Source organism: Pelodiscus sinensis, chromosome 7 (assembly GCF_049634645.1).
Source record: "Pelodiscus sinensis isolate JC-2024 chromosome 7, ASM4963464v1, whole genome shotgun sequence".
Taxonomy (NCBI): Eukaryota; Metazoa; Chordata; order Testudines; family Trionychidae; genus Pelodiscus; species Pelodiscus sinensis.
The window spans coordinates 25,414,665-25,441,481 of NC_134717.1; the positions used below are offsets into that span (position 1 = coordinate 25,414,665).

Here is a 26,817-nt window from a genome sequence, read left to right on the forward strand (position 1 = left end):
AGCCCCAATCTACAAGCTGTAAGCTCATATGCATGGGCAGGTGCCTTTGCCTGTGTGAAATGCAAGTGAAAATAGGATTTCTTTGGAAGCAGGGAGATCCACCCACTTAATGAGCTTGCAATAGCCAGGCTTAAGGAATGGGACTTGCTCACATGAATTAAGTTACATACATGCTGAAATCTTTGTAGGGTCAGACAATAGAGCAGTGACCGTTACAAATCTCATTACAATTTCCATTTTAACTGGAAATATTGGTTCCGCAGCCCTCCCCCCCCTTACTTCATGAAAATTGGATTATGAATGAGAATATGAATAACTCAAAGATGCTTTATGCAAAACAGGTCATGAAACATGTTATTTTAGAAGTTGTAATACACTGAATCTATATATTCTGTGTGTGAGCACACATATTTCTTTGTATGTGAAGATAAATTAAATGGAAACCTGTTTTATTAGTTCAGGTATTCTAAAACAGCCATTCATGATACTTTAAGAATGTAATGGCTTGATGATCAAGTCAATAAACTGTTAATGGTTTTTTTTTCCTGTGAGCCCAAACTACAAAGACATTTTACCAGGCCACTTGATGTTGGAATCCATTTTGGATCTGTTATTTTTTCACTCAAGGTGAGAAAAGTTTTAATGGAACACAAAGAATTTCCACCTTGGGCAAAAAGGATATAAGGGGGAACCAAACAATAGAGGGAGTGGACAGATGCCAGGAGACCTCCCACTTACCACCCAAGATGCCTGCTGGAAACATCTAAGATTGAATAGAGGAAAGACTGAGCCCAACCTAGGAAGCTGCCTAGCTTGTGAGAGATAATTAGAACAACTGTTAGAGTAAGAATTTGCATGTAACGACTTTCTTAGTGTATTATGATTAGCTGGCATGTTTTGTTTATTTTGGCTTAGTAACTTACTTTGTCCTATCTGTTTTCACTTGCAATTACTTAAATCCTACTTTTTATACTTAATAAATCACTTTTGTTTATTATCAAGCCCAGTGTAAATAACTGTTACCTAGGGGGGAGCAACCACTGTGCATATCTCTCTTTCATTGATAAAGAAGGTGAACTTACAAGTTTTCTTTGTGTAAAACTTTTATACAGAATAAGATGGATTTATATGGGGTTTTGGTTCTTTTTGGAGGCTGTATTCCTGGGTGCTGTTCATAGCCTTATAGCTGAGCTCTCCCAGAGCTGAGCTGGTTCAGTGTCTGTGCCTTGACTAGGCCAAGCTTGCTTCTGGCCAAGTAGGACAGGGAACCCCAGAAGAAAGGTTGGCAGGCTCAGTGGTGGGACCAGTATACTGGGTGACAATTACTCCTGTGATTCAACACGTCACAAATTGCAGTAAGAATTTCTAAATGAGGGTTCTGTTTATGGAAAATACACAAACTCCCAAACTGCAAAAATGAGCAGGTGTCACAGAAAACTGTATATCTGGCTGTTCCAACAACTAGCAGAGCTGGTTTGAATAATATTCCTTTTTGCTTGGGTGACTTCTGCAGAGGTAAAGAGTTGTTTAGTATTCTAGTATCCGGAGCTACTAATAATAAATCTATGAGAACACTTAATTAAAATCCCAAAACTATTATCAGACAAAATTCAGCCAATAAAATGCAATTAATCTATAATGAACATAATAATTTTCCTTTGTAGGATTTTTAAGTAATTGCATTTTTTTGAAAAAATATTTTTAATTAGATGACAGGTTGTCCCTAATGAGCTAATTTTAAAAACCCTCAGAACCTGCAGATAGTGTTCCCTCTAAGCTGAGTGGCAGCACAGCTTCACAGGTGATTAATTAGCCCCGCCCAGTCAGAGGCTCAAGGCTCCTTGCACTTAGTTGACTAACTGGGTGGGGCTGATTAATCACCTGTGAAGCTGTGCTGCCACTCAGTTTACAGGGAATACTGCCTGCAGGCTGTATTCCAGGCAGGATCACATTTTGACTAAAGTGTAGAACACTGAATTTACAAATAATCAAAGAGGAGAAAGCAGGGTTTTTTTTTTTAATAATCTTGCCAAATTCTTCTCATAGACTATGAAACCTCTTTTTAACAGACCACTGTGACAGTGACACTTGGGAAATAGTGTACAATTTTAGGTGGACCAATACAAAATAGACACAGAATGATAGGGTTGGAAGAGACCTCAGGAGGCCATCAAGTCTAACCCCCTACTAAAAGCAGGACCAATCTCAACTAAATCATCTCAGCCAGGGCTTTGTCAAGTCGGTCTTAAAAAACCTCTAGGGATGGAGATTCCAACACTCCCTAGGTAACTCATTCCAGTGTTTCACCACTCTCCTAGTGAAATAATTTTTCCTAATATCCAACCTAGACCTCCCCCACTGCAACTTGAGACCATCAGCAAAGTATTCTAAGATGGTTAGCAAACATGATTACAAAGTTGGGTGGATTAACTTATGGTACTAGAAAAAATAAGAGTAATACCAAAATTCTCAGATTTATCTCTGGCACTTATCCATATATAGGCATCAGAATAATTGACCAGATTTTCAGAGATGCAGAGCCATGACTTAAGTGGGATGTGAGCCTTCTGCATTTCTGACAACCAGATCCCCTTTAGTTAGGTGCTTAATACTGAAAATTTGAATAATATTGACCTAAATATACAAAGCTTGACTAAAAGGGTGATTTGATAACTACCTACAAATGTTTGAAATAGTCTCATTAGGACCAGGGATGGGGAAGGACAGTGTCCATGTAGTTTAGACAGGAATAATTACATCTAATATTAAGTTATTTATCAAAAGGAAATTTAAGGTGTGCGTTAGGAAAACACTTTACTATCACGTTACTGAAATTGTATTATATGGAATAAATCACTGAAAACCCCTGGAATTAGTGATAATGAGACTAGAGAAGGCATTTTGAATGTACTATGGGGAAATGAATGTGAATGCATGCAGGGACTATTTATTAGCTGACCAGAAGTTCTGAAAGGTATTTTCCATCTCAAAGGTTTTCTGTCAATAGACAGGCATTGAGCAATTTCTGCAAGAAATTAAATGTAAAAGATAGGAGAAATGGAAATAGATTTATGCAATTTTCAAGATGGCAAACAAGTGGATAGATAATGTAAGAACTTAAAGAGCAGGTCCAACATAAATATTTGGCTCTGACCTAAAGATTTATCTTAGAAAGATTTGTGTAAAAACTTTGGTCTCTCAAAAGGGTTATCTGAATCATACTCTATCCTCCCTATACAGCAACATTCCTCACAACAGCATAGATGCCTGCCTCAAATATTTACAAGATAATAGTAACCCACAGATATTCACACCAAACTCATCCATTTCATCTTTACCCATAACAGTTTTGCATTCAACAACAAACACTTTGTTCAAATAATGGGAACAGCCATATGTAAGAGGATGGCTCTCCAGTATTCCAACCTCTTCATAGGTCACCTTGAAAAAGGAATTTCTGAATGCACGCATCATGAAACTAATGATATACACAAGATACATAAATGATACTTTCATCCTCTGAACAGACAACTCATAGATTTCCACCAGAACCTTAACCACCACCACCTGTCCATTATACTCTCTCTAAAACATTCCCAGAGTAGCATCAACTTCCTGAACACCACAACCATCTTCAACAAACAGAACCCTACAGACTATTACATATAAGAAACCCATGTATCCCCACACTTATCGTCATAGATCCAGTAACCAGTGCAAACACACCAAGAAATCCCTATAGCCAGGCACTCATTGTTTTATTGGTTAACGTGTTAAACTCTGACATCCCTACCTGGAATCTTAAATTTATAACTTCACCCATAAATCCAGTGTCTTTAAGATCACAATAATTTGTAACCTACTTAGGCCTCCCCTTTGCTTTTTGTCCATTGATACTTTGAATGGTCCCTTAGAATATACGCTATTTACCTTAAACTATCTATTCCACCTTGTATTTAGCTGTAACAACTCTGAGTATTTTTATCAGACCTGAGTAAGCTTTGTATAGCTCAAAAGCTTGTCTCTCACCAAGAAGTTGGTCCAATAACAGATTTTACTTAAACCAGTGGTTCTACATTTTTTTCTCGTGACCAAGTTGAAGAAAATTGTTGATGTCCATGAGCCAAGATAATTTGACTAAAGTGTGAGCCCCGGGTTGGAGCTGAGGATTGATCTTTGGGATATAGGAGGGGGCTTGGGCTTTGTGGGGTTCAGGCCTGGTATAGAAGGAGCTTACCTTGAGCAGCTCTCAGTCAGCTGTGAAACAGGGATACTAAGGCAGGCTTCCTATCTCTCCTGGCACCACAGATCATGCTGCACTCCAGAAGCAGCCAGCAGCAGCCATTTCATGGGAGTGCAGAGCCAGCTGATTCTGGCTTGCAGGGCTCAGGCTGCATGGCTCTTTAACTGAAGTGTAGACTTCCAGGAGTGGGCTGCAGATGCTCCACCCTCTCAGAGTGCTGGAGCACTGGCTCCAACCAGATCCCAGAAGTCTACACAACAATGAAATAGCACCTTGCCTCAAGCCAGAATCAGATGGCATGGGCCAGCTGCAGATTTTTATTGCAGTGTAGACATACTCAGAGGAACTCAGTAAAAGTCAATACAGGTTCAAACCATATTAATTTTCTAATGAATTTTGGAATGGAAATCTGTGGGGTTAGCATGGAGCAATGATTTAAAAAAAAACCTGCTGTACCCTCAAAGCATAGCAGATCTCCAGTGCAGAAAGCTTCTCTGGTGTCCTACAGGTAGATGACCATACTTTTTCACTCCATGCACCCTAGATCTAGCAGATTTTCTCTGTGAATGCCTGCTGAGGTGTTGGGGATCATATAGTCCTTAAATCTTTAACTTGACCACTACAATTGGTCAGCCTACCCAACCCTCTATTACTATTTGTTACCCTTTTTTAATCCCTTGCAGTCTGCTGAAAGTGTCTTGGTTTAGACTGTCTACAACTTAGAGTGTCCAGGTGACCAGTTTTCAACCAGGCGATCGTTCAAAAAGCCATCCTGGTGAAAATGAGCGAGTGATTTGGCTCCACTGCCCTAGGGTGCTGGTGTTCCGTTTCCCCACAGCCATCCACTGACCTGAAGCCACCAGGGCTACTGCGGCCAACCCCATGACTACCCAACTCTCTGGTCCAGGGGTTCTCTGGTCTAGCAATGACCATGGATGTTGATGGACCAAAGAGCCCCAGATAAGAGAGATTCAATCTGTAGCAAATAATTTGCAGGAACAATCCTGTGCTGGCAGCTAAATGGACCAGATTAATTAATTATCTGTCATATCTAATTGCCATGGCTTGATGATTATGTCTTCACTAATATTGCACAAGAATTAAAGAGGCCAACTGATAGTTTGAAAAGAGAGAGAGCGTGTGTGTATTGTTCATGTCTACCAGCGCTAATTCTAATAATAATCCTAGTCCTTAATAGGCTCTCTGCTTGAGTGAGTCTCTACTGTATATTCCCTGACTCTGAGTCACCATCAGATTCTGTTTCTATATCTACCCACTTAACTCGGATGTAGATTGTTTGAGCTGGTATCAGACAACAACAAATGGTACAACCTGGTCAAAATTCTTTAATGCTCGTTAGCTCTGCGGCAGACTGCTACAAGATCTTTGAGTTTTAGTATATTTTTCACTTGATAAACAAAATGGAAATTTGGTTCTGATACCGTAAGAAGTTTAGCATCATTGTTTTTACCTCAAACTGGCAATCATGATAACCTCCAACATACAGCAAAAAAAATGGTGCTTGTGCATAAATAACCCAGATTTTCTCCCTCCCCAAATCTGTGTGACCAATGTATGTGAAGCAATTGCATACTGGGCCTATTAACTTCAGGAAGGTGCCAACAAGCACATATAGAAAAGGGGAATAACACTTAGAGATAACTGGAGCAAAATGTTAATAGTTACATATACAGAATTCAGATGACAAGTAGGGAACTGCTATCATTCCCTTTTTTGGGGGGGGGGACAGCTAAATGATAGTAGTTTTCCATTGTGAACACAGTAATATTTCTTTCTTTCCCCGAGTTTTATGTCATCACTATAATTGGAAAAGGTTTGGACATTTTAGGGGATTAAATTAAAAATAGATAATACTTGGGTTTGATGGTAGAATTTTATACTTGAGGTAGAATTACATGTTCTTACATCACCCCTTCACCTCATCCAAGCTCATATTTACTATCAGAGTGTGAAAGACACCCCACCATCTGTGATTTTTATTGAAAGAAGATACCAGGCCATAAGAAGCAGCTAATACTAACTGGAGCAGCTGTGCACTGTCTCCAAAGAGAATTATGGGACATGCATTGAATGCATGGCATTGCTTTGTAAGTATCTGATTAGATACAGTTTGGTAACAAAAAATGTTATATATTAACCACACACTCTGCTGTTTTAAATGTTGAGTTTCATTTTTTGTTTCTGTAGATTTCAAATGCAGTGTAATTGCATAGCCTATTTCTCTTCCTATTATACAAGTAATTAATTCTATCTACATAATAGGGGTGAAATTAATTAAATTACATGTAAAAAAGTATGGTGCATACTGGAATTCATCACTCAAAAAAGCTTTCCACTACTTAAAACAATGGTTTATATTCAGCACTGTTATATATCTACCTACGTATGTAATAATATAACCCCAAAACCAAGCTGCAAAAATAGCACCTAAAGTGATCATCCTATTTGTTTTGAAAGATACACATATAATAAAAGAAAAACACCACATACACTCAAAGTCTTTTCCTTAATATTCTGAGCTTTCACTGGGAGATACATTATCTCAACAACCATTGCCTTCATAAGTTGACCTCACATAGTGGACGTAAACAGAGAATTTATCATATTTTTTAAAAAATAGCACAGTGCTCCTATTATAAAATCATGCTAGAAAATATAGACTACCTATGATTTTTGCTGTAGGGACGTCACTTTCATCTGTGATAATTTTTCAATAAGTGATTTATCCTTTTTGAAGGAAATTCTAATTAAAATATGTAGCATGCATTCTATGTTAGCTAAAATTACATTGGTGATTGGTATAACCCCTTTAAAATTTACTTGAAAATTTGTTCCCCGCTATTAAAAGCTGTTAGTCACATGATCTGTGTAATCTAATATCAAGTAAACTATAGAAAATACTTTGTTGGCATGTTTTTATTAAACCAGTTCAGCACACTGAAAATGTGCATAAAAGTAGTTAAAAAAATTTTTCTAAACAATCAGTTTATATTAATGATTCTATGGACATCTAAAATGTATAGATCACAGCTTTTAAATATTAGGGACCCTGCTTTTTAATTGTATTACAGGAGGATAGAATACTGGCCTTCCTAATTTGCACACATGCAGTCACACTGTTGGGGTTTGGAGGGGTTTTTTTTATATTATTGGAAATGTGCTGCACAACTTAGATTAGACTCTGACTAAAATGGTAACAATATTTTTTTCCGTTCTGATGCTTTTCTAAAAATTAAGAACAGATAAATAAGCTGTCATATTGCAATAAACAAATGACCAATGTTTTCTAACAAAGATTTTTATTCATCTGTACCCGGAAATAATACATATACTATTTCCAACCACTTAAAAATAACTCATAGTGCAGTAATTTTCTTCTTTTTATTGGGGCCTAGATACAAAAATAGCTGCTCAAAGGAAAATTTGGCATAGAAAAAGTATGTTACATATTTTGAAACACAATTTTGACAAAACCTCTGCCATTCAGATCAGCTGTATGAAACATTTGCAGCTCAAGAAATTGAAAATTTAGAAGGATCTGTCTCACTGTCACACTGTCCTTTAAATGTAACAAAATATACCTTCTTTTCAAGGGAGTTCTTGGGATGCTTATTCTTATGGTATGGGATGTGTCTGTCTACACACACACCAAATATATTAATAAAACTGGAAACTAATGACCCAGTTCTTCAAATAGATACTACTAAGCATAGTGCCTTGACTTAAATAGGAAGTTTATCATCATCACTGGGACCACACAAGGCATTAAGCATTATCGTCTGTACTAGGGTTTTCAGAATTGGGATTAATCCTTTCAGTAGCTTTCATTGAAATGTTTTTCTTAGACAGACAGACTTGTAATGACAAATCCAAGTAAATGCTGTATGCTTCAAATTACCCCAACATTTATTTTCTAGGAAAATAGGTTAAAATGTATTATTTGCAAAGCATAGTAGAACATCTTTGCAGATGCAGGTAAAATGAGTTACTCAACCACACATCATAGAACAAAGCAGATACCATAGTGAGGAAAACTGGACATTTTACTTTTCAACAGAATTATTAAGGATGTAATACATGATGACACTATATTGACAAATGCCTAAGGTAGTAATGTTCAAATATCATCTTCAATGATAATATTGCTTAGCTGAACTGATTCCTGCCAGTGTTATTTTCATGCGATTCTGAAATATGCTTGTGTATAAATTACATAGCCTCTATGGAAATCTCATGTAAAACTGTACAGCTAACAACATCCTGTTAGGTTTTCAAAAGTACTCAAAGTAGGACACAGTGAAACATAGTAAACAGCTGGTCACATGTTTACACACAGTAAGATAGGAGGTCATTCTAGAAGGACAGAATTAGCTTTAAAAAGATCTAGAAAGAAATAGAAAACTGAACTAGTAACATAAATGCTGCTATGATCTCATGGTTCATTTTGAGATATACTGTAGTAGCAGTAAAGATAATATTAGCACGATTTTGGCCATAGCTATGCATGGATGATTAGCTAGCTGTCTAGAAAGAAATACAGTTCCTTTATAGATGACCATACTGCTTTTGCAGTGAAACCATATGATGATAAGTAAATAACAATAATTATTCACGACTCAAGTTTCAGATCTTTGACATTGCAATGCACTAATGTTATTTAGAACAGTGGTGGGCAACCTGCAGCCCCATGAGCCACACGTGGCCTATCATGGTTCTACATGTGCTGATTTGATTTTTGTGTCCTGGAAGGTGTGTCTGTGTGTATCTGCATGCCTCTGACTGAGGAGTCAGGTCCCAGAGACTGCAGCTTGTTTTTTCCTCTTTTCTTTTTCAAGCTCTTTTAGGCAAAAGAGCTTGGGGTACCCCTGAGGGGTGGTTTCAAGTGTTCATCCCTGGTTTTTAGGGATCAAAAGCACTTGATGGTGGCAGCAATTCCCCAAAATCTGTGTATTAAGATTCTATGGGGAAGTTTTAGTAACCAGTGCCTGTAGAGGCAAGGTTTTGAAGCTCTCTTGCAGACCGCCACCTTCTGCATTCTGAGTGTCAGAGTGGGGAACAGCCTTGACATGCAGCACAGGGTGGCAGGCGGGGAGCCAAGTTTTAAACAGGCTACCTTCATAGACCAGCTCCCACCTGTATCCATGCTGCTGCCTGTGGATGGAAGGGGGCTCCCCAGAAGTGGGGCTGGAGACGCACTGGCTGCTGGCTCTGCCCCAGGGACTGTTGAATAGTCGTGTAACCAATAATATTTTGTGCAGTTGCATGACTATTCAATTAATTGCTATCTAACATCCTACGTACTAACACGTATGCCACATAAAACTATGGCACCTGAAATGAGGTATGTACTGATTACAAACAACATTGGGCATGTCTACACAGCAAAGTTATTTCGAAATAACAGCCATTATTTTGAAATAATTTTACTAGCATCTACACAGCCAAACCACTATTTTGAAATTAATTTGAAATAGCGGCACCCTTATTTTAAATTTGGTAAACCTCATTCCACAAGGAATAATGCCAAATTCAAAATAGCTATTTCAAAATAAGTGTTGTGTAGACACTTATTTGGAAATAGGAGGCCTCCTTCCCAGGGTGCCCTAGTGGCCACTCCAAACTCAGCCAAGAACATTCCTCTCCCACCCCCACTCCCTGGAGCCCTTAAAGGGGTTGACTCTGGCCACAGAGTCACTGCCCCTGACCCAGTGGCCCCAAAACATGAGCCAGCAAGCCACTGGCAGCCAGTCCTCCACCGCTCCCCAGGAGCAGTCTGCCAGCTTGCAGGAGCCTGCCAGGGCTCAGAGAGGGCAGATGCCTTCCTGGTCCAGGGTGGAGATCATGGACCTTATTCAGGTTTGGGGGGATGCCCCCAATGTCCATGATCTCCGCACTAGATGGGGGAACGCGGCCGTCTATGGCAGGATAGCTACCAGCCTGGCCAGCAAAGGCCACATGCAAACCCAGGAGCAGGTTCACATGAAAATCAAGTTGGTCCAGCAAGACCTCCAACTCTGAGCCCTGATCTTCCCCTCCCCTTTCTTCCTCTTGCTTCCCTCTTCCAGCTCCCTCCTCCCAGGTTTCCCCCTCCTCTCTCCCACCCTTTCTTCTCCCCTCTCCTGCCTCCTTTCCCAAGTCTCCCCAAAGGTCCATTACCCCCCAGTTTTGTTAAATAAAGAGAATTTGTGTTCATGAAAATACGTGTATTTTATTTGACATCAGGAAGGGGGCTTAGGGAGGGGTAAGTGGAAGGACATGAGGGAGGAATGAGGCACAAGCCCCCAGTGGGGCAGACCAGGGAGGCTCTTAGTGCTCTTCAAGGTGGAAGCTCGCCCGCAGGGCCTCCTGGATACCTCCTGGATACCCCCTGATGGACCTCCCAGATGGCAGCCTGTAGAAAGTGCAACCAAGCTCACAGCAACGCATCCACAAGAAGCACCAGAGTGCCCAGGGGCAGGTCTGGCTCCATGTTGCAGAGTGCTGTGGTCTCCTGAGTTAGGGCAACCAGAGCATACAAAGACAAAATGCTTTGCTATCATTCATCAAAGTAGGCAAGAAAGCAGGGAAAGCTGAGAACCGGCTGTCCGGGGAGGTCCCTTTAAGCACAGGCCTCAGATAGTCTCAGGCAGCAGCCACACAAAGTAACTCCTGACCTGATGCCCTGCCGGACCTGGTTCCAGCCAGCCTTAAATGCGATTCAGTATCCACTCAGCGTGGACGCGCTATTTCAAAATAGCAAAATGCTATTTCGAAATGCATTTTGTGTGTAGACATGTTATTTCGAAATAACCTATTTCAAATTAACTTATTTCAAAGTAAGATATTTCAAAACAACGCTGTAAACATACCTTTTGACAGAGACCAGTGTACTCCCTCTGCCTCCAATCAAAGCACTGCTACAGTTCAATTGGTATACCCTGCAAATTCTAGGTTACCAAAAGCAGTTAGCAAAACTATTCCATCCTGGGATCATCTTGATTATGACAATTGTGGCCCACTGAGATGGAGGGCCACTAATGCAGCTCACTCAGTAACCTAGGTTGTTCATTGCTGATCTAGAATATTAACACACAGTAAAAAATAAAAGAGACAGCTAATCTAATAATTTCAGATGCATATGAAGTGGGCCTTTGTGCATGAAAGCTTATATTCCAATACATCTGTTAGTCTATGAGGTGCCACAGGACCTGTGGATTCAGACTAACACGGCTACCCCCGATACTAATAATTTCTTGCTCAACTAATTATGATTAAAAATATCTGTACCATTTTCACTGAATTAGCACATTCGCAGGCAAATTTTAAAGTCTTTTTTTTAAAGCAGATCTCACTGGTTAATGGTCTGTGAAGCATAGCTTGGGCTGGAGTTTGTTTAGCTCAAGGGGATGAGGGAACAAAGGGGATGGGCTTAAAGTGCAGCAGGGGAGGTTTAGATTGGACATTAGGAAAAAATTCCTAACTGTCAGGGTGGTCAAATATTGGAATAAATTGCCAGGGGAGGTGGTGGAATCTCCCTCTCTGGAGATATTTAAGAACAGGTTAGATAGACATCTGTCTGGGATGGTGTAGATGGAGCTTGGTCCTGCCTTGAGGGCGGGGGGCTGGACTCGATGACCTCCTGAGGTCCCTTCCAGTCCTATTATTCTATGATTCTATGAAATAAAGGTTCTTTTATTCCTTCATTACCATGTACAAGTATTTCTTAATCCTGGTGCCCTCCAAGCAACAGGTGAGTTCCCAGAAAAAGTAAGAGGGGCTTTAGAACTGCTGTTATTTATGCCTCTTTCATACCAATTATTATTCCCATAGTCAGGGATCCCTGGGATCTAACCACGCCACTTTTATTTTAATGTAGGGGTTAGAGGTGGCATAGTAGCCACAATCCAGGGACTCCCTTCCCATTTGCAAAATTCTCTCTTGGCTAAAGTCTTAGGCTACGTCTACACTGGCCCCTTCTTCGGAAGGGGCATGCTAATTTTGAACTTGGGAATAGGGAAATCCGCGGGGGATTTAAATATCCCCCACGGGATTTAAATAAACATGGCCGCCGCTTTTTTTCCGGCTTGTGGAAAAGCCGGAAAAAAGCGTCTAGACTTGCACGATCCTCTGGAATAAAGCCCTTTTCCGGAGGATCTCTTATTCCTACTTCGGAATATTCCGAAATAAATTCCTAAAAGGGCTTTATTCCGGAGGATCGCGCCAGTCTAGACGCTTTTTTCCGGCTTTTCCCCAAGCCGGAAAAAAAGCGGCGGCCATGTTTATTTAAATCCCGCGGGGGATATTTATATCCCCCGCGGATTTCCCTATTCCCAAGTTCAAAATTAGCATGCCCCTTCCGAAGAAGGGGCCAGTGTAGACGTAGCCTTACTGTGTCTGGGAAAGTAAGCACTAGTAGCAGCACAATCTTGGCACAGTCATAACTTCATTGCTATTGTACCTGTTTCCTGACCGTCCACCTGCACAAGCTTGGGCATAATTAGATTTAAATGGATATAAAAATAAGATGACGTAGTCCTTGTGTCAGATAAACTTATGGAGAAATTATTCTGTACAGAAGTCCCTAAATAATACTATTTAATTTAATTAACTCTCCCTCATCTCTATTCTATTTAGGTTCCATAGAACACTCAGTGCTGTGGTAGGAGAGAGAGCACTTGCATTTTATACAGTCGCTCCCTCCCTACCATTCTGGTTCTCTGTTCTCTGCCAATGATGCCAGCGTCTGATTCCTAATCATCTATTTCTTACAAAGGCATCTTCAAGGTTTCTTCCATGCCACCCCAGTCAGAGAATGCCTCATCTGAAACAGATTATAAAGCCATCCCCCTCTCCTTTAAATCCTGTCTCAGAAGCTACTTTTACCAATGATACCCGAAAGATACTGCCAACTGATAACATTATCCAGCCCCAGCCAGTTGAGTCTGATATATATATTTATACTAGTAGCTGAAAGTCCGTGCTTCACATGGGTATCACATCTGGGCCAAGTAATCCACCATCTGACAAGCTCCTCATACATCTAAGGAAATTACTGCACGCAATTGGGCTGTAGCCCTGGACACTCACCCTCTGGTGCTGGGTGGAGACCTGGATCCCAGCCACACAGCTGCCCTGCCAGCCCAGGACCATATGGAGTTGGCTAATTGGCTGCTGAATCCAGGGCCCCCACTGCTAGGGTTCCCAGGTATCCTGTTTACAACCAAAATGTTTGGTCAAAAAGGTACCCCAATGGTTCCAGTCAGCACCGTCAACTGGTCTGTTAAAAATCTGGTCAGCAGTGCAGTGGGACTAAGGCAGGCTCCCTGCCTTCCATGGCTCTTCACAGCTCTCAGAAGCAGTGATATATTCCCTTCTCTGGCTTCTACACATAGAGGCAGCCACAGGCCCCACGCACTGGCTCTGCAGCTCCTATTAGCTGGGAACCAGGGCCAATGGAAGCTGCAGGGGCAGGGCCTGTGGATGGGGCCACTCACAGAGCTGCCTGGTCTTGCCTCCATGTAGTAACCAGAAGAGGAACATGCTACTCTTTCTGAGAGCTGCATGAGATAAGCACTTGTCAGAGCCTGCACTCCTAAGCCCCCAGCCCTCAGCCCCCTCATCTCTAGCCTCACCCCAGATCCTGTAGCCCCAGGTGGAGCCCACATCCTCCCCATACCTCAGCCTTGATTCCCCTCTCATCCTCCCCACACCATGACCCCTAAGTCCCAGTCCAGAGAACTTTCCCCTGAGCATCCCTGACTCCACCCCACAAACCCCTTCCTCAACCCAGAGCCTCATTTCTGGCCCCATCCCACAACCTTCACCCCAAGCCCAGAGTCTGTACCCCCTCCCACACCCTAACCTGCTGCCTCAGCACAGAGTCCCCTTACATACTCTGAATCCCTTAGCTCCACCCCCTAGCCTGGAGCTCCATCCTACACCCCAAATCCCTACACCCGAGAGCACACTCCCTCCAACAGCCCATAGCCCATAGCTCAGTGAAAATGAGCATGTGAGTGAGGGTGGGGAGAGAGAACAATAGAGGGAGGGGTGAGTGGGGACTTGGAAAAGGGGTGGGGCAGAGGAGGCAGGGCAAGGATCTTCAATTTTATCTGAGTAGAATGTTGGCAACGCTACTTACTGCATGGGGCTTCGTGGCTGCCATGGATATCACCACCAACACCACCCCATGCGGGGGCAGGCAGCAGCCCCCAGGCTTGAAGGACCAGAGTGGCAGCTCTGGACCTTGGAGCTCAAGGATCTGAATCCAGGTCCAGTCAGGTGCCTCAGACTCTGGAGCCCAGTGGCATTTAGCACACAGGTGGGATGCAACTTTATGCTAACAGGGCTTCATATTCAGTACTATAAATATGTAAATCTTTGTAGAAAATACTTCCACATAATACAAAGGTATTGATTTCACCAGGTCTCAGCATTGATGGACCTTTGCATATTGCTTAAAGTTGCCCACTATTACAGCAACACCACAAAACACAATGAATTAATAAATAATGTAATAAGGGTTAGAATGTTTTTGTGGAACATTTACAGCATCAAAAGGAATAATCTCATCAAAAAAAGTTGTCCCTATGTGGCCACCATGGTATCAGGTATAATATCACTACAGGAAGCAAATTTAGCTGTCAAACTGTCAAGGAATAATTATAGTTCTCAAGTAGAGTTCATCATATTTACAAGTAGAACACAGGAGGAAAGTGAGATTTCCAGAATGAAATATTCCATAAAACATTCTTAACTTCATGTTAAATTCTTCTGGCCTTCTTTACTATCATAAAAGAACTTTGGTCTTCAAGAATTGCTATTAGTAATATGCCAATTATGAGTACTAAAAACATAAATTTCATTATTTTTACCATACAGATTCCTAGGTAATATCTACTGGGACGATATTTTACTTGGGTTCTAAATTCCTTATAAGATAAAATTTAAAATTTGGAAAGATCTGCTTCAATCTTGCAAAAATAATTTAATAGATTTTCCTTAGTTTGGGGTTTATACATTACACTAGAATTTCCACACAGCAAAGAGATTTTCTGTCTAGCGCACAGAATTTAGACAATTGTAATTGAAAACTTGTCTGACTGCCTCGTCTCCAGTTGTTACACTACTGTTTGTAATAATTGGGGTCCCACCAAATTTGTGGTTTATTTTGGTCAGTTTCAGTCATAGACTTTTTAAAATAGTAAATTTCATGATTTCAGATATGTAAATCTGAAATTTCACTGGGTTGTAATCATAGTGGTCCTGACCCAAAAAGGAGTAATGGGAGGATCTAAAGTTTATTGGGGTGAAAGACAGGGCTGCAGCACTGCTATCTGGGAGCTCAACTCTGAAGGCAAAGTTACCACCAGCAGCAGCACAGAAGTCAGGATGGTATGCTAGAGGATTGCCACCCTTATTTCTGAACTGCTAACTGCAGAGCTGGGATCTCAGTCAGCAGTTGCTACCCTCTAGGTACACAGTGCTGAAAGAAGCAGTACTGAAGGGTGACATGGGTATGGTACTGCCACCCTTACTCAAGCACTTCTGTTGGCAGGGTGCTACCTTCAGACCTGGGCATCTGGACACCATACAATCACTGCTCTCCAGATGCCCAACTCTTAAGGAAGTACATAAGTAAGGGTGGTAATACGATGAGTCTCCTAAAATAACCTTGTGATCTGCCTGCAATTCCCTTTAGGGTCAAGACCCCCAATTTGAGAAAGTTCGTCTTCCCCCATGAAATTTGTGTAGTATAGGGTAAAAGTACACAAAAGGCCAGATTTAACAGGAGGACACCAGATTTCATGGTCCATTACATGGCTGTGAATTTGGTAGGGTCCTGGAAATAATTATTACTAGAGTCCTATCAGATAGTAGTGCCCAGAGGCCCAAATCAATATCAGGCCCCACTGTACTTATGTAACCCATTGATGAATGTGTGTTACACTTACACACAGTGGCGGTGTCTACACTGGCACCCTTTTCCATAAAAGGAATACTAATGAGACACTTCGGAATTGCAAATTCCGCAGGGGATTTAAATATTTAAATGTTTAAATATTTAAATCCCCCGCGGAATTTGCAATTCCAAAGTGTCTCATTAGCATCCCTTTTACGGAAAAGGGTGCCAGTGTAGACACAGCCAGTGAGAAACAGTTCCTATCCCAAAGAACTAGAAGTATATAAAGAAGTATATAAAAAAGACAGTCAAGGCATGAAAACAGAGGCATAGAGAGCTCAAGTAACTTGTTTAAAGTCACCAAGCAGGTTAGTGGCAGAAGTAGGACTAAAACTCTGATTTCCCATCACTCAGAGCCAGGCCCATTAGTTAAGTCATACTAACTAGTTAAGCAAGGTAGTCAAGGAATTATCAATGGGAGCCAGGGCCAATATACAAACAACCTATTTGGAATAGTGTTTTTAGACCTGATCTTGCATTCAAATCTACATGGGTGGACTCCCTATTCCCTGAGGCATCACACTGACTTCATTTGGGCACAGCACAGGCACAGGCGTCCATCTATGCCTATCAAATTTCACAACTGGGATCCTTGCTAGTATTTTCAAAGAATAATTTGTACTTTTGACAAATTCATACAAACATGCCAAAAATCAAGATCTCATTCCATTATTTATACTTAGCAGAAAATCAAAGTATTAAGAAAGCTATATTGTACCACTAAAGATCTATCAAAAACTCAACTAAAAGCAACTCAGCTTGTTGAGTATGATGTATAGTGTCACCTGAGACACAAAGGCATTTCAGTAAAATTATTTATTTTTAATAAAACAAAAAATAGAGGAGACTTGTGAAAACTAAATGTATGGTTGATTAAATGAACCTTATAATAAATAGCAGATGTCTGTGCAAGCCAGAAGCTTACTCAGCCATAAACTCTAGAACACTGTGGCCATTCAGTGGCCTGGACAGATAAGATGAAAGATGATGGATAAAGGACATATTACAGCATGCAAAGGAGCTTTCTAAAATCCTTTCCACCACTGACACTAATTTAAACAGGATTTAGCTCAAGACGTCAAGCCCATCAATAGAAATGTTTGTGAAATTTCACAACAAAAATTGAGAGAATGTTTGTGGCTTATGTGTAATAAAATGTGCACAATACACCACAGATCTGAACTTCAGACTGTCAGCATGTAAAAGCTCATAAGCTAAGGAATGACAGCGCCTGTCCACAGTGTGCAGATGGGAAAACCCCGACACTGAAGAAAGTACAGTAGTGTTAATGTTTCAATAGGTAAAAATTTCTATTGCGCATATACTCCTACTGTGAGACTGTATTTCTGTTTAGAAAAATATATCCTTATAATTTTAAATACAAGTAAAAGTATAGTTTCAAGTACAGTATTCTTCACTTTCTATAATGTACTGATGTGGATTGTTGCTATATACCGTTAAACAACTGCCACTGTCCATGCCAGAACTTGCTGCAATTCAGTGATATGTAAAGTCAGTGTTATAGAAAGTTTGTACAATTTGAAACCTCTTGGGATGAAAAGTAATACATGTCATTCATAGTATCTATTTGCTTTCTGAAACAGAAATTGGCTACATGAACAAAAACATTTCTGCTTCCCAAAAAGACATAGCACAACTGTCAAATGTTTGGCTATACATCCTAGATTTACGGACACCTGTTGGTTTTATTATTTTTGGCAACAGAGACTTGAGTCCAGTTTAAAGTGTATATCACTGTGACTAGAGGTACAGCAAACCATTCACCCTGTTGGCAAGTTCAAACAGGCTCTTCTAACTTTGAAACCAATCTTTGAATTGAAGAAAATATGAAAATTGGATCTCACAGGTTATAATGTAATAGCTGCTGAACTGAAAAAAATGGGACAAATTCTGGGGTTCACCTAAACTACATAGCACACAGTACAGTGTGTGTACAAAGATGGCATAAACGTCACCTTTATACCCCTCTGATCGTGCTACTGCTATGGGATCAATCCCTCTGTGCTATGTTAAAGCAGCCTAAGAGCTTCTCTAACCTTCACTAGCTGCAACATCCACAGGAGGATGAAAATGCAACCATGGACTGGCATAATGAAAAGAGCAGCCTGGTCATGTCTCTTTCCTAAGGCTATACCCCGAACTATCACCCCCAGCGATGCCAGAATAGACCAGTGAGTGGCAGAAGGGCTCTTACATTTCACTATATTATCAGCAGATTATCCTTACATTGTGGAGATCCTCCTGGGGCCAGAATACACCACAGGTGCTGGGCAAAGTAATTACACAGGATGGAAGGATCTGACCCAGTATGTTCAAGATAAAAGCACCTCATCCCAAAAAGTTATTTTTGCCTTGTGTTGGGAAGGAAAGTAAGCTTCAGAAATAACTGGAAGTATATTGGAGAGTGTGAAACAGGAAATGATGGGCAAATATGAACTATAAAACACCAGATATATTTGTCAACATATATTTAAGAGATTGTTCTTATGTATGCAGCAATTAGGTTTAAAAAAATCACTATGTTCTTTCCAGCATATCTAGCAGAAGATACTGAACCTAGAAATTTGAGATCCAGTAAGAAAAATTGGGAAAAAAAGAGCTCTTGTAAATGCTTAGGATATCCCATTTAAAAACATTTATATCAAATACAGATAAGGACTGAAATCTATTAGCCAAATTCACATCATTAGTGTCTCACAGGCTTACTAAGTACAGGTATGCTGGGAATTAATATGACCTTAAATGCTAACATATATTCACTCTCCAATACAACCCATTGTTTGATGGGTATAAATGGTCATACTTAAAATGACCTCTTTCACCTTTGTGTATAGGAAAAAAGACAACTAACAAGCAGCAAGTGTCATCACTATATTGTTTACACTATGGTATATTAGGCCAATGATTTATTATATACATAAATATATATTAATAGAAAATGTGTTCCCTGAACTGCAGCCTGTAATTTTTACAGTGAAGTGTTTGTATCATGATAAGCCAGAGGAAAGTACAATGGGGGGGGGGGGGGGGAGGAGACAATAGCAGAAACATGGAAATAGCAGAACTGATAAGTGATATTTTGTTTCAGTTTTCACCAAAAACTGAATGTATACATGGACATCTAAGCATACTGGACACCAGTGAAAATGAGGCAGAATCTGACGCTAAAACAGGGAAGAGAGAACTACTCACCTTGGGCAGTAACGAGGGTTTGTCGAGATGTGTGTCCCTGTGGGTGTTACACTTTAGGTGCCAGCATGTCCTCACGCTTGCAATCTGAGATAGTTTTCCAGGTGATGAGAAAAACATATATTTTCTATTTCTGTATGAAGACCAAGGTAGCAGATTATTTTTAGCTTTTAAAAACATATTACAAAAACATTTAGAACATGAAGTGAGCCATTGAAATAGAAGTTCCCAAAATCAGAAAGATGGACAGTTGCTTATAGTAAAAATAGCCATGATATCCGAGTACATATTGAAACACCAGGATTTAATTATGTAACTTTAAGTGTTAAATAGATGTGTTTCCCTGATCCTGAGTTTCATCATTAAAATGTATACTACACAAGGCCCAAGCTCAGTTCTTTATGAAATTAAAATTTCCATTGGATCACCCATTTCTTTGATTGCAGTTTCTCTTTGGGTCATTACTTCAAAAGTCCATCAAAGCAAATATTATGAGCCTAGGTTTGGCTCAAGTGTCTTTTCCTTAGCTTTAGCAAGAGCCTTAATGACTAGTGATGTTTTTAAAAAGTTGAAGAGGAACCTGTATTGTAAGACTAATAACTAGTGCTTGTCAGGAATATTTTGGCAAAATGTTTTTTCATATGAGTATCTCAGTTTGTCAAAACTGAAACTGTTCATGGAAACCAAGCAAGCTGAGGAAGAGGGGTTTTTTTTTGTTGTTATTGTTGAATATATTTGCAGGGACACCCTCAAGTAATAATACTGATTTTTCTAAGCTTCAAAGTATGAATGTGAATGTGTGTTGGTTAGTAGTAGCATATGCATGTAAATGTATAGGAAAGAGACTGTTAATCATTTACCAATCCAAATAATAAGCGTGTCCTACCCCACTTTTGAAGGCATCATCTAGGTCAATGTTTCTTAAACAGTGTTCGATGGCACACCATTGTGTCGCGGAGAACAACAGAATTCAAAATGGCCACCATTAAAGGGGCAGGCATCCTTTTTTTCCTCAGTAAACTTTCCGCCCGACACCTTCTCCCCTCCCCCCCCCCCCCCCCCCCAACTTCTTTTTCTCAACAAAAAATTCTTGGTGTTCCTCATAAAAAAATTGGTTGGTGTTCCTCAGTCTTAAAAAGTTTAAGAAACACTGATCTAGGTACTTAAAAGTGTTAGAAATATACAGGTTGGGCCTCCTTTCTCTGGCATCCTGGAACCTGAAGGATCTCAAACACGGGTGTTTGATGGCTGCCAGGCACTTCTCCCAGGCCATTTTTTCACTCCCAGACACCAACCCCAGATACTGGGCTCCACTCCCAGCCACTGGCCCCCTGCTGCTGGCCCAACTGCAGCTGCCTGGCTCCGGCCAGGGCTCCAAGCCATCAGATTCCCAGACAGCCCCTACTTCCAGCCACCAGGACTGTCTGGTCCAGATCAGACCACAGATGTTACCAGATCAGAGACTCCAGATCAGAGATTCCTGGATTTCAGGTATTCAGCCTCTACAATTCTGTATGCAGGGGGAACCCCGAGTTGCTGGCCACTGCTGTATTGAAATAGAGATATTATCTAAAATGGGAGAATTAATCAATCAATGAATAGTGCTCTGAAGGAGAGTAATAATATTTCAAGGGTTTAGAAAGAAACTATGCCTTCTTGAGTGTCTGGAGTAGTGTAAGGTTCATTGATATTACTCTGACAATTTGGTTACTGATTTGATCAACCATTGATCCCGTTTCCCATTATTTAATTCACTGTTTATTCATTCAACCCCAACTATAGACTTGATTTGATCATTGTATTTGTAACCCCCTTTTTTCTCCCTGGGTTACTCAGGAGCAGGTCACACTTACAGGTGTGCCTGGGTACCTGATGGTTTTAACATAAAGGAGATCCTGAGTACCCCAGTGGTGATGTTGTTTAATTGGGGATTCCCTTCAACCCCCTTGCTGCAGTCTCTGCCTCATATATACAATGGCGGTGCCTCCACCTGGCTGGCCCTGTACACATGTAATGGTGTGCTTGGGAGTCTCCAGGAATAAAATTATTCCAGCAATAATCTGGATCTAACTTCAGGACAACTACAAATTATAAATAATATACATCTAATTGATTACATTAGAATTAACACACCTTTACTTAACTTAAAGAAACAGGGTTTAACAGATTAACAGTGAATAAAATTAGCAAAGTACACAGAAATAATAGGCGCTTGTCTATCTGACATTTGCACTGTCACCATTTATCCCACCCCAGAGCGTGCACTCCTCTAGACTCAGAGTCCCAGACACTTGCTTGTGTGGGCATGTTTGAAGGTCTGCAGCTGGAGTGGAGGTTTTGTGTAGGTTTTGTGTGCATTAGTCCAAGCTAAGCAGCCAGCTGTAAATTCCCTCTGACCTGGAGCAGGTTCCACCAAATGCCAGCAGCTCTGATTCACTGGGCTGGACACTTTGCCTCTCTTTGGATCCAGAGTTAGTCTATATCTTGAGGTCTGTCCCAGGCAGCACTTTCCCAAAGAGCCTCCCCCTGTGTGCTGGTTTGTGTAGTCCTCTGCCACAGGCACAGCCAGAGTCTCTCCCTTCTAGGGCAATCAGAAACAACTGAAGCAGCCTGCTAGATCCAAGGCTGTAGCTGCAACACAACAGTTCCTGGACTGGATATAAGGCTCTTCCACAGCAGCCTGGCTTCTCTCTCCCAAAATGGAGAGCCCCAGACTGCAGAGCTGCTCCCTCAATGTGCCTGGACAAGCCTTCTTTTCCTGGTTTCCTCAAGGGCTCATGGGAGTTGTAGTCTCTAGGGCTAGATTTCAGCCAGTGTTTTCTTTGTGACGGTACTACCCGGTACACAGTACCGCACCTCCAGAAACAGTATCAGCACTTCCAGTCAGAGTGCAACAACTTTTCCCCTGGAGTACTGGCAACATTTTTTTGTTGTTTTTTCACAAAAAAAGCACTGATTGCAACACACAGGATCCTCCCAGAAAAAGTCAGAAGCAGAGGCATAGCAAAGGGGAGGCGGGAGGGCAATTGCCCCCAGGCGCCACGCTAGGGGGGCGCCGGATTGGTGTGGGATCGAGCAGTGCACACGCTGCTCTTGCAAGCTGCCAGCTAAGTGCTGCTGCGGCTGCCAGCGCCAGCTCTCTCCAAAGTGCAAGTGAAAAGCAGCCAGCTGGGTGGGAGGAGCAGTGCTCTGAAGAAAGATACGTTCCTTGTGCCTGGCTGGGGAGAGGGGGAGGATTTGATTGAGGGAATGCTCCCTCCGGCACTGGGGGTGCCTTGCTCTGGGGGGAGAAGGGAAATGCATGGGGTGGCCGGTTTTGGGGCGGGGTGAGGTGAGTGTATTGGGATGGGGAGCACTGTGGGGGGCCTGGCTCAGGGGAAGGGGTGAGTGCCTTTGGGAGGGTGGGTACTGGGGGGGCTGTCTCTGCGGCAGGGATGGTTGTGTTGTACTTAAAAGTACTGCATGGGATCTTTTTTGGAGAAAAGGCAAAATGCCACATTTATTGGTAATACACACATAGAGCAGTCAATACTTATATGCATCACACACACACACACACACACACACACACACACAGTCTTGTTTTTACTTTACCAATAGCTGTTCCACCTAACTGCTGGCCAGATTAGTTAGGTGGGGGAGGATTGGAGTGCAATCAGTGCTCCCATGTTGACTGCAAGATGCCTTAGAGATGGTATCTTCCCTCTCATGCAGAGTCATCATATGCATATGCAGTTATTCATCTATGACACCTTCTTCTGTGTGTGTGTTTTTTTTTTAATGCTCCCCCATTCACCTTCAAAGAGGGACCTTCCAAAAGCAGGAACTTGCTGCTTACTCTCAAAGCATCCATAGGTCCAGCCTTCTTTCAATGAGCCCACTTCACAGGTCCCATTGTTCTTATTGTTCTCGAATCTGGCTTGAATATTATGTTGACTGTGGTCTACATATAGTAAACAGTAATTATTTCTAGGTTACATGTCCCTAACTATCTTTTTAGGTCTATATGTCCCTTTAATCTGCAGGCTTCCAGCTAGACGATAATCACCCACAAGTAGTTATTTTGTGCAATATAAACAAGTGCATTTTAAAAAATTTAAGCTTAGAAAAATATACGAATGAAAGTAGACTGATACTACACCCTGTTTTCCTGAATAGTTAGGACTGGGAGCTAATAATGTAACATATTTGCATCATGTCAGTCATTTGACAAGTAAAATGCACCAAATCTTACACAGAAACTAAACTGAGAGCTATCTGCCATAACAAAATTCAAGGGGTAACAAATGTGAAACCCTTGAATGTTTATTAATAGTGGCACTGGCAACCAAACTCATCATCATAATACTGTACGAATAAAAATGAACTTATGTCATCTATTTAGAAATCTCCCTTTTTTTCTTCAAATTACTCAGACGCCTTTATAAACACACGTGTGATATTTAAACATCCTCTTGATAACTGATAGCAAGTGACCTCATTTCCTTGGGTTATCTTTTAATGAAATACCTCCAGATTCTGATACCCTTATCTCCTACTGAATCATACTTTACCAGAAGTATCACTGAAGTCAATGAAAACACCTGTGGAGTAGTACAAGTGCAAAAATTCTGAATGTCAAAATTAAAAAGAGAAAGAAAGAAAGAAAGAAAGAAAGAAAGAAAGAAAGAAAGAGAAAGAAAGAAAGAAGGTAGGACCAAGAGAATGATAGTTCTCTTCTGAAAGTGTTTCCCCATTTTTAATGAGTTCTACTGAGGAGTAAGGTGCTACTCCCTTCAGGCCAATCTAGCAAAATCTGGGCTCGGAATGAATAATTAAATCATCCAAAACATAATTATACATTAAACAATTAGACATTAGACATGCATAATTTTTCAGTGTTCATTTGTAACATATCGGCTGATCAGTGCCCAAACATCTAGGTGTTGATTTCAACACCACTGAGCCATTCAGATATCAGAGAGATTTTACATCAAGGAAATGTGGAGTCTTTGATTGTTATCAAAAGAATCCAATTATACATTGCAATTTGAGTATACAAATATAATTATCAAAGGGAATTGCCATTCAAGAAGACAGTTTGTTTAATAATAGGAGCTTTTTCAGTAAGGCAAACAACCGCATATACTGCTATAGTCAGATAAATAGTGGGAGGCAAGTGTATCATTATATCATTGTTGCTGAAAGTCTTTACATTATCTTTGAGGCTTTAAGCACCTGGGGCAGTACGATGGAGAGTTTGGGGTTGTAGGAGAAACACATTAGCTTGATATTGCTGCTAAAGTCAAGTTGTGTTCTGCTAATCATTGGGTGCACAAGAGGGAGGAGGGGAAAAGAAGCTCTCTTCTGCACAGAAGTAAGGGGGGTTAGACTAGATGACCCAGGTGATCCCTTCTGGTGATTTTAAAACACAGTTGTCATCCTTGTGTTCCCAGGAGAAAAAGACACCCCAAAAGGGTGGAGGGAACAGAAAAGACAGAGCTGAGTTCCCCACATGTCAATCATCAGACCTGCCCAGTTGCACAAGAGGGAGTATGCTACATTCCCTGAAGGGAAATGATGTAAGGGCACACCAACCTCCCTCATTTTCATCTCAATCTCAATCTGTACTAGTTTATGGGGTTGTTTTCTCTTTCAAGCTCTTCCATTGTAGGACTGTTCACTGACAACACATTCTACAACTGTGGCATCATCACATTTATCTTGCTATCCCCCTCTCTCATGTCTTAGAACAGGGATTATTTTTTTTATCTCTTCTAAGGCAATGCTAATAGATCATTTCTAAATAGCACCACAAAGATCAGCAAAGCAAAGAGAAGCAACAATTATAGGAGTGTCCAAGGTGAAATTAGTACAAAATAAAAAGTAAGCAAACTAGGATTTTGTGGCAAGGGATTAAGGATTTATTTCATTATGTATAGGTAGCACCATATGTGGGAGCATGGAGATATATTAAACATAAAAAGTGTTAAAACAAGTTTTCTACCTCCCATTTTATTATACTATCTAGATTCTAAAAGAAAAGAGAGCAGATAGAAAATGATATTCTCAGTTCTGCCTAGGAATCTGGTGCCAACAAATCATCACTAGAATCAGGTAGGACAACAACAGGATATTGATAAAGAAAGCAGAGGCTCAGCATACGCCAACTTTTAAAACTAATCTTAGGAGTGTGAAAAAAGGGTATAGAAAAAAGATTTGTCTTGGGTAAGAGAAAGATGTATGTGTATTCCTTTGTGTGCCATTACCAAAGAGAATGAAAGAGACAAATCAGGTACTGTGTAGGTGGTGACAGTGTCAGTCCCACTCCTAGACCACCGGCCCCTGTTCAGCCCACTAAATCCCGGAGTGGGTACAGCAGCATGGGTCCCACTTGTCCATCCTGGTATGTGGGCTCCTATCCTTCAGCTAAAAGGGTGCTGGGCTGGATGCTACTGGCTGGGCTTTCAGGCTCTTTTGGGAGGAGAATCCAAAACCCTCCCAGTAGGAGCCCCTCACCTGTCTCTGGCAAGGCAGCTGTTCTTTCTCTAAGCTTTTCTGATGCAATGCTTTAAAATCCTCTACCACTGTCTCTCCCACTCCCTCAGCAGGGAAGGCTTTTTAAAAGGACCCCTGGCTGCCCGAAGTCAAAGCACCTGGCCTTTAATTGATTTATAGCAGCCCCATCCCAGCTGCTTCCATTCTGCCCTTAATAGCCTCCGGTTAACAGCCCCTTGCTGCCCTGAAGTAACCCTCTCCCCCTCTCTAGCCCTCTAAGCTGCCCAGTCACAGTGGCTTTCACTTCTTTTAGATAAAAAGGGTGTAATCAATGTAACATGCTGTTTATGTAGAAAGCAGTGTGCTAGAGAATAAAGTCCATGCGTGGCAACATCTGTTACAAGAACTCTCTTGGAAAATAACTGTGCAGTAACATACATGGCACTACATGGCAGTGTATAAAGTGAGCCAATGGCTACAGAATTCAGTCTAGGAGTAAAATCAAAATGGGAACCATTCCATCACTTGTATTGTGTCATATTCGTTATCCCTTTCTGACTCAGAACTCAAATTTTATTTCCATAATGTGTGTTTATTTTTGTTTATTTAAATATGTTGAAATTTAGTTTTAAACATTTATACTAACAGCTCATTGGGCTTTGGGGGTATACATATCTGGTCAAAAAAATAAACATTCAGAATTTTTTTAACAAATCTTGGAGCAACAGTTTTACAAAAAATGTTTCCACTTTTCAACCATTTCTATCTATTGAAATTTATTCCTTTCCTACTCTAAATTGCATGATTCTATGATATTATACTTCTAAAATATTCAGAGGTATATATAAATGTTGCCACTCTTATTCTAGCGAAACAGGTGGGACTGATAAAATAAATATTTTGGAACATGGTCTTACTTATTGCA

The 26,817-nt window shown here is 40.9% G+C and overlaps 1 protein-coding gene across 1 annotated transcript in view; it reads left to right on the forward strand.

Moving 5' to 3' along the window:
* The window catches only part of LOC142830168 (uncharacterized), a 163,633-nt gene that overhangs the window by 30,043 nt on the left and 106,773 nt on the right, over positions 1 to 26,817 (forward strand). The window lies entirely within an intron of this gene.